We start from the raw sequence: 7,896 nt of genomic DNA, 5'->3' as shown, positions 1-7,896 counted from the left end.
CACACAGAGAGTACACAAAACTTCACTGTAAGGTTATTTTGCTTTTCTAGATCTTATAAACCTTAGCGTCTGCATTATCTACTTTATACACATATGATTAAAAATCGTGTTCCGCTTGTGCTTAAAATCCTCCCGTTGTTCCCCACTGAGTCCTAAGCATGGGTCAATGCATCATTCCCCAGCCAAGTCATTCCCATCCCTCCAGTGACACATGCACCACCCTTTATTCTATAATGGGAGATTCCTTGCAATCCCCAAATGGGCTATGATCTTTCCTACCTTCTGGCATTATGTGTCTATTCCTTCTGTCACTTCCTTTTTCAGTATCTCTGCCTGTCTAAAATGCTTTCTCTGTCTCTCAAAATGTCACTTCAATATCACTCCTCCTGTAAAATCTCATCGTAGTAAACATCTCTTATATTTGTTTGCCTGGTACTATTTTTCCTTTTTATTTTTGGTAAAGCTACTCCCCATGCTTAGTTGGGGACTGCTCCTACATCCCCATGGTCATAGCCTAAGCCAGAAAATCAGAGCCCTGGGTCCCCTGACCACTTCGCTGAGCTCACTGGTCTCAGGAAGAGACTAGGAAGAGTTATAACGGACCCTTATCACAGAAGAATCGGAGAACAGTGTGCAAAATGGAAACTAAAGCATAAAAAACAAGGTGACTCTCAAGGTGACTTGAGAAGCAGGCTTTTTGTTTCAAAGAACAAGACAAATGTACTGCTTCTGGAACCAGAGCTGGAAGTCAAAGAAAAGCCCCCAAGGCTGGTTTTGAAAGGCAGCTATTAAGTGAAAGATCTACAGGTCCTTCCTCTGTCTTATACCCTACATAAAAATCAACTACAAATGGATTAAAGACTTAAATGTAAGACCTGAAACAGTAAAACTCCTAGAAGAAAACATAGGCAGTATGCTCCTTGACATCGGTCTTGGCAATGATTTTTTTGGATTTGACACCTAAAAGCAAAGGCAATGAAAGTAAAAGTAAATAAGCAGACTACATCAAATTAAAAGGCTTCTGCACAGCACAGAAAACCCATCAACAAAATGAAAAGGTAGCATACAGAATGGGAGAAAATATTTGCTAATTATATATACAATAAGGGGTTAATAACCAAAATATATGAAAAACTTATAAAACTTGATGGAAAGAAGGAAAGAAGGAAGGAAGGAAGGAAGGAAGGAAGGAAGGAAGGAAGGAAGGAAGGAAGGAAAGGAGGGGAGGGTGGGCAGAGGAACTGAATAGATATTTTTCCAAAGAAGACATACGAATAGCCAACAGGTACATGAAAAGGTGCTGAGCACCACTAATCATCAGGGGAATGCAAATTAAAATTGTAATGAGGTATCAGATTGAGAATGGCTATCATCAAAAAGAAAGGAGGTAGTGTTGCTAAGGATGCAGACAGAGGGAAGCCTCATGCCCTGCTGGGGGAAATGCAAACTGGTGCAACCACTATGGAAAACAGTATGGAGGTTCTTTAAAAAATTAAAAATAGAATTACCTCATTATTCAGCCATCCCACTCCCTATGTGTATCCAAAGGATATGAAAACAGGATATCGAAGGGATAGCTGCACTTCCATGCACAGCAACTGAATTATGGAAACAACCTAAGTTTCTGTCATGGGATGAATGGATAAAAAAAAAAAAAAAGAAGGATGCAGTAGGAACATCTAGCTACCTCAGTAGGTAGAGCTTTGTGACTCTTGATCTTGGGATCATGAACTTGAGTCCCACTTTGAGTGTTGATTTAACTCTAAAAAATGTGGCATATATGAACAATAGGATATTATTCAGTCATGAGAAAAAAGAATATCCTGCCATTTTTGACAACAGAGATGGACCTTGAAGGCATTATGGTAAGTGAAACAAGTCAGAGAAAGATACTGTATGGAAGCACTTATAAAAAAAACAAAAAACAAACAAACAAACAAAAACACTTATATGTAGAATCTAAAAAAGCCAAACTCATAGAAACAGAGACTAGGATGATGGTTGCCAGGGGCGGGGGTGGGGGGGGGAGGTCAAAGCAAAGGGGAGATGTTAATCAAGAGTAGAAACTTCTGGGGCACCCGGGTGGCTTAGTCAGTTAAGCATCTGCTTTTACCTCAGGCTTGATCCTGGAGTGCGGGGATGGAGCCCGGCATCAGCTCAGTGGGGAGTGTACTTTTCCAACTCCGACCCTCACAGTTTCATGCTTTCACTCTCTTACTCTTTCTCTCTCTCATATAAATAAAATCTTTAAAAAAAAAAAAAAGGGTACAAACTTCTATAATAAGTTTTGTCTTCTATAAGACAAAAATGTTCTGGGAATCTAATGTACAACATAGTGACTGTAGTTAATAATATTGCATTATAACTTGAAAGTTTCTAATAAAGTAGATTTTACATGTTCTTACCACAAAAATAAATGGTAATTATATGATAGGATGCAGGTGTTAGCTAATGCTTCGGTATTAACAATTTTGTAATATTTAAGTATAGCAATTCAACATGCTGTACACTGTAAACTTACACAATGTTATATGTCAATTATATCTCAATAAAGCTGGAAAAAAAGTTAAAAATAAGGTACATTATTTCCCACCAAAAAAGAAAGAAATAAAAGCGAGAAGAAGAGAAGAAAAGAAAGACAAGAAAGGAAAAGAAAAGAAAGAAAAGAAAAGAAAAGAAAAGAAAAAGAAAAGAAAAGAAAAGAAAAAAAAAGAAAAGAAAAGAAAAGAAAAGAAAAGAAAAGAAAAGAAAAGAAAGAAAAGAAAAGAAAAGGAAAGGATCTGGAGGTCTTTGTGCTAAATGACCTCACACTGGGGATCATCAGTTAAAAGTACAGTTGACCTCTGAATGACAAAGGTATGAACTGTACAGGTCCACTTACATGTGGATTTTTTCAATAAATATAGTACAACACTGTAAATGTATTTTTCTTATAAGATGAATATTTTATTTTCTCTAGTTTACTTTATTACAAGAATGCAGTGTATTATACATATAATATACCAAATATATTTGGTATATTTGGCAATGGATCACACGATCAAGCGTTCATATTATAGGTAAGGCTTAGTTAGAGTCAACTATAGGCTATCAGTAATTAGCAATTAAGTTTTGGCAGGAGTTACACACAGATTCTCCACTACATAGGGGATCAGCACCCCCAACCCCCACACCATAATCAAGCAGGTCTTCTTTTTTTTTTTTTTTTAAGATTTATTTATTTATGATAGACAGAGAGAGAGAGAGAGAGAGGCAGAGACACAGGAGGAGGGAGAAGTAGGCTCCATGCTGGGAGCCTGACGTGGGACTGGATCCCGGGACTCCAGGATCGCGCCCTGGGCCAAAGGCAGGCGCTAAAGCACTGAGCTACCCAGGGATCCCCTCAAGCAGGTCTTCTTACAGCATGGCATAGACAACCTAGTGGGAAAGAGGCTTTAGAGAACACAGGCTCTAGAACTTTCCAGCTTCATTACTCTGAGTAAGATGCCTACATTTTCTGAGCCTGTGTTTGTTCATTATTGAATGGGAATTATAATGTGACAAAAGTAGAGCTTTCGTAAGGATTATAAATGATATACACAAGCACGCAGTGCAGTGTCTGAAGCAAAGTGGTGTCTCCACAGACATAAGTTTCAAGACTATAATCTTTAAGGAAGACTTTCTGAAAATGCAGACTGCCTGGATGCCTTTGGAAAATGCCAATTTCTGAGCTCCACAACCAACCTACTGAGCCCACTGAACTATTTTGGGATCCCCAAATCTGCATTTTAACACCTCTCCCAGGTTGTTCTTAGATAAGAATCATAAACCTGAAAATGCCTAAAATACCATGAGGAACCAAAGAAATTAAGACAAAGGTGAAAGGTAAGGGCCAGGGCACACTGGAGGGACAGGGGGCTTCCAATTACTGCTGACAGCAAGAGCAGAAATAATACTTGGCAACAATAACAACACGGTATTTGCCAGATTGTTCTAAATACTTCACAGATAACAATCTTTAACCCTCACAATAGCCCCAGGAAATATGTCCTATCATTATTCCCACCTTTCTAAGGGAAGACACTAAAGTTCAAGGAGATCAAGTAACAGAGCTAAGACCACATAGTGGTTTAATGCTGAAGCTAAAAATCAAGCCCAGGTGATTTCCATAGGACAAGTTCGAAGCCACTGTGCCCCAACAGGAAGAGGTGCCTCAGCATTGCCACAAATGCTACAGTTAGCCCCCCAAATATGGCATTCTAAACACAATCATGGAAACCCACCCCTCCCCGCCCCAGTTGGCTGTCTCCCCAGTATAAACACGACTGCAAACCCATGTCTGCTCTAACATGGCAGCACTCTCCAAGCCAGGTGAATCTGCTGACTGCAAGCCCCATAGGAGCAGGGCCACGCCTCTGTTTTCACCCAGCTATCCCTAGGAGTCCATGGAAGAGCATGCCATAAATAGGAAGGCACCTAATAAATATGAGTTGCATAATGGATACCCCAGGGTGGGTTTGGAATCCAACTTCTGTAGGTTCTTCAAACTACAGGAATAAATGTTTGCAACTCCACTGATCACTCATGGAAAGTCTTTCAAGTTCCTTATATAAGTGCCATATGACCTATAAACACAGCTTCCCCTGCCTTCGGAAGACCTTCAGAGGCTCCCCTTTAAAATATAATTGTTTCCTTAAAGCCAGAGTCAGGTTCAATTGGTATTTATTGCATGACTACTGTGTGCCCAGAGATACCCAGGCAGTGTGACTTTATGGAGGGCATCGCATAGTAGCGCTTAATGAATATTTGATAAGCCCTCCGATGTTCAAGTTAGGAATCCACTGAAGAGGAGATGAAACTGAGTCTCAGATGATTTAAGACTTTACAAGACTCAGACCCAGGGCTTCAGGATGTAAGGTCAAGGTCCTCTCCACCAGGTAAAATAGAGATGGTTTAGTAAACAAAGAGTTTAACACAAAAGTACCACAAGCTTTGGGCAGATCTTCTAACTGCAATGGTTTACATTTTCTTTCAATTCTATGCAACATGAAAAATTAAGTATAAGCTTATAATGCCTTATATTTTTATAGTACTTACTACCTCATGACTGGATTCGTTTGAATTAATTCTCAAAGGGCATTTTTTGAGAAAGGTGTCAAGTTATTTATGCAAATGCTCTCTCTATATATCCTATTCAACCTGACATTTGCCGAAGTTTCAAATATGGGGAAAACACATCTAAAATTTGACAGCGAAAACACCACAACAACATTTAATACAATGGTTTATCATGACATTAATTCATGGACAATTTATCAAATGCTGATAATGGATCACAGAGGTGACTATAAGGATTGGGGAATGATGAATCCTACCTTCTCAAGTGGAGGCTGGACCTAGTGACTCATCTGTAATGAAGAGAATACAGTGGAAGTGAAGGGATATCACTTCTAAGACAAGGGTACAAAAGAATGAAACTATCTTGCTGGCACCCCCTTGCCCTTGTGCTTGTCACTCTGATGAAGCCAGCTGCTATGTTGTGAAAAACTCTAATAGACAAGCCCACACGACAAGGAGCCCATGGAGGCCTCTGGTCAACAGCCAAAGAGGAACTGAGGACCTCAATCCAACCACTCATGAAGAGCTACATCCTGCCCATGAACACGTGAGCCAGGAAGCATGTCCTTCTGGACCAGTGCTTAGATGCCTTCGATCTTGTAGGAGCCCCTGAGGCAGAAGATTCCTCTGACCCACACCTAGGTTTCTGACGCATGGAAACAGTGACATAACACACATGTGATGTGTGTTGTTGCAACCATGATTCATTACCGGGTAATTTGTTATATAACAAGGGATAACTAATACAGCATGTCTTTTTTCGCCCTAGGGCCACCTCTGACATTAGCTGTGGTTGCAGTGAAGAGTTCCATGTGGACTGAAACCTACCTCCCGTTGGTAGAATCTTACCTGGAGCATGTACAGACTTCCACCTTCTGCCTCAGAGCCTGTTTCAATGCCAAAAGGATCCCTTGGCTAAAAGGGCAAAGAATATTGGCTCTGGTGTCACTCACTCAGAGCAGGACCCAAGCAGGTGGGTAACTGCCCAAACTTCCACTCTTCACGTGGAGTTTTAGAAGGCCTTCTGCATCCTTCCTAGGAGGTTGCCACTGTGCCAGCAGAAATGAACTGCCATTGCCAATAGTAGTAACCCTGATAAAGAGTCCTGTGGTCCTTTTTCCCTTCCCTGGCTTGCTTCTCATACTCCTTTACTTATGAGTCCCATGATCACCTCTCAAATAAACCACCCTCATTCGAGTCTTGTCTTAGGCTCTACTTTTGGAAAAACCATACTAAGACCATGCCAATTGAACTGTCCATCGTGGGAGGACTCCAATAAGCAAAACGGCTTATGGAAGGCAAAGGGCATGGGAGAGGGGAAGCATGGGGCATGTTTAGTAGATGCAAAAGGTATCTTGCAAAAGGTTGCAGAGTTTCCCAGCTTGTCTGAAAGATGGGGGTCACATTTCAATGCAGGTTCCAAGTCCCTTTTCTTGGAGAATCCAATTCCTGGGAAGAGGCCTAAGGGCCACGTTTTTAACTCATAAGTGTCCCAGTTGATATTAGCAGGCAAGTTTGGGTAATAGTGGATTTGCAAAGTATGGGCCTGTCAGGGGCAAGAGAGGAAAGAATAGAGCAAATTTGGTCAAAACCATGAAGGTGAAGAACCTCAAATTCTTCCTTAAAATACTGGAATGCATTCTGAAAGCAAATGGGGAGCCATTGAGGGTTTCTGAGCAGAGAACTATGATGATTGAGGCACTATGAAAAGGAGCAGCAAGACAAAAACAGATTTCCTATGGCAAGAGTTTGGTGAGCTGTCACATTGGGAACATGAAAGCCAATATAGAGGTGATTGCAAGCATTCAGGTGATGTGGAACAGAAATTCAAGTGAGATAATTGACAAAAAAAATGAATAGCATTTCATAAAATAAGCTTGAAATTTGAATTAAATAGGCTTGCTTCACAGCATTTCCCTTTCTGTACTGCCTGCAGACTACGTTTGTAGGGCCTCTGTGCATTTCTTTATCATTCTTGGCATGCAGTATTAATCTCTTTCTGGTAATTAATTACCATTACATTACTCTCAAAGTTATAGAATTTTCTCAGGGGAAAACTCTACTGCGCACTTAAAAAATGGATGGTTATTTATGTAGCTGGACCGCTTGGAAACATTTACATTTTTCCTTTATGATGATTAAAGCCTAATGCAAATAGAGTTTTTAACATAGGTTCCAAACATAATTTTTTTACGTGTATAATTGGAAGTTTGACACTTACCTGAGTGTTAGTTTGGAAGTGAAGCAGATTTTCTAATTAAATCAAAGAAGAAATTCATTACTGCTCTGAAACAAAATGTTAAAACAGAAAGAAAGAATAAAATACCAACACAGTCTTTTTGTTTGGGCTGCATTTTGCTTACATATTTGTTTGTTTTGGGGGGAAAAGGATTAAGCAGTAACTATCACAATAGATTGTCCATATTCTTAGGACAGAAACTTATTATTGTTACCATTTTATTTTTTTAAGATTTATTTTTATTTATTTGAGAGAGAGAACCTGGAGAGAAGGGAGAGTCTTCCAAGTAGACTCCCCACTGAACTTGGAGGGTGACCCAGGGCTCGATTTCAACACCCTGAGATCAAAACCTGAGCTGAAACCAAAAGTCGAACGCTTAACCAACTAAGCCACCCAGGGGCTCCTATTTTTACCATTTTAATAACAAATTCATCCTTGCTCTCTATACCTCCACTTCTCCCCTTCTTTCCCCTTCTCTCACTTTAGAACACTTGGAAGTATAGGGCACAAAAGTATCAATTAACCTCAAATGAGATGCAGCATTTCTCTTTGTTACACAC

At 40.0% G+C, this 7,896-nt stretch overlaps 1 long non-coding RNA gene across 1 annotated transcript; it reads right to left on the bottom strand.

Annotated features, from left to right (window-relative positions):
* Window positions 1–2,112: 2,112 nt before the first annotated feature.
* Window positions 2,113–7,365, bottom strand: LOC119865565. Its single transcript, XR_005377412.1, has 3 exons — window positions 7,319–7,365; window positions 5,355–5,387; window positions 2,113–2,245 (listed from the first exon to the last, which is right to left on the bottom strand). It is a non-coding gene; the product is annotated as an uncharacterized LOC119865565 (long non-coding RNA).
* Between the last annotated feature and the right edge of the window lie 531 nt (window positions 7,366–7,896).

The sequence above is a fragment of the Canis lupus genome, chromosome 24 (genome assembly GCF_011100685.1).
Source record: "Canis lupus familiaris isolate Mischka breed German Shepherd chromosome 24, alternate assembly UU_Cfam_GSD_1.0, whole genome shotgun sequence".
NCBI classification, from domain to species: Eukaryota; Metazoa; Chordata; class Mammalia; order Carnivora; family Canidae; genus Canis; species Canis lupus.
Note: the sequence above shows the minus strand (reverse complement) of the source record. Positions and strands in the feature narration are given on the sequence as shown.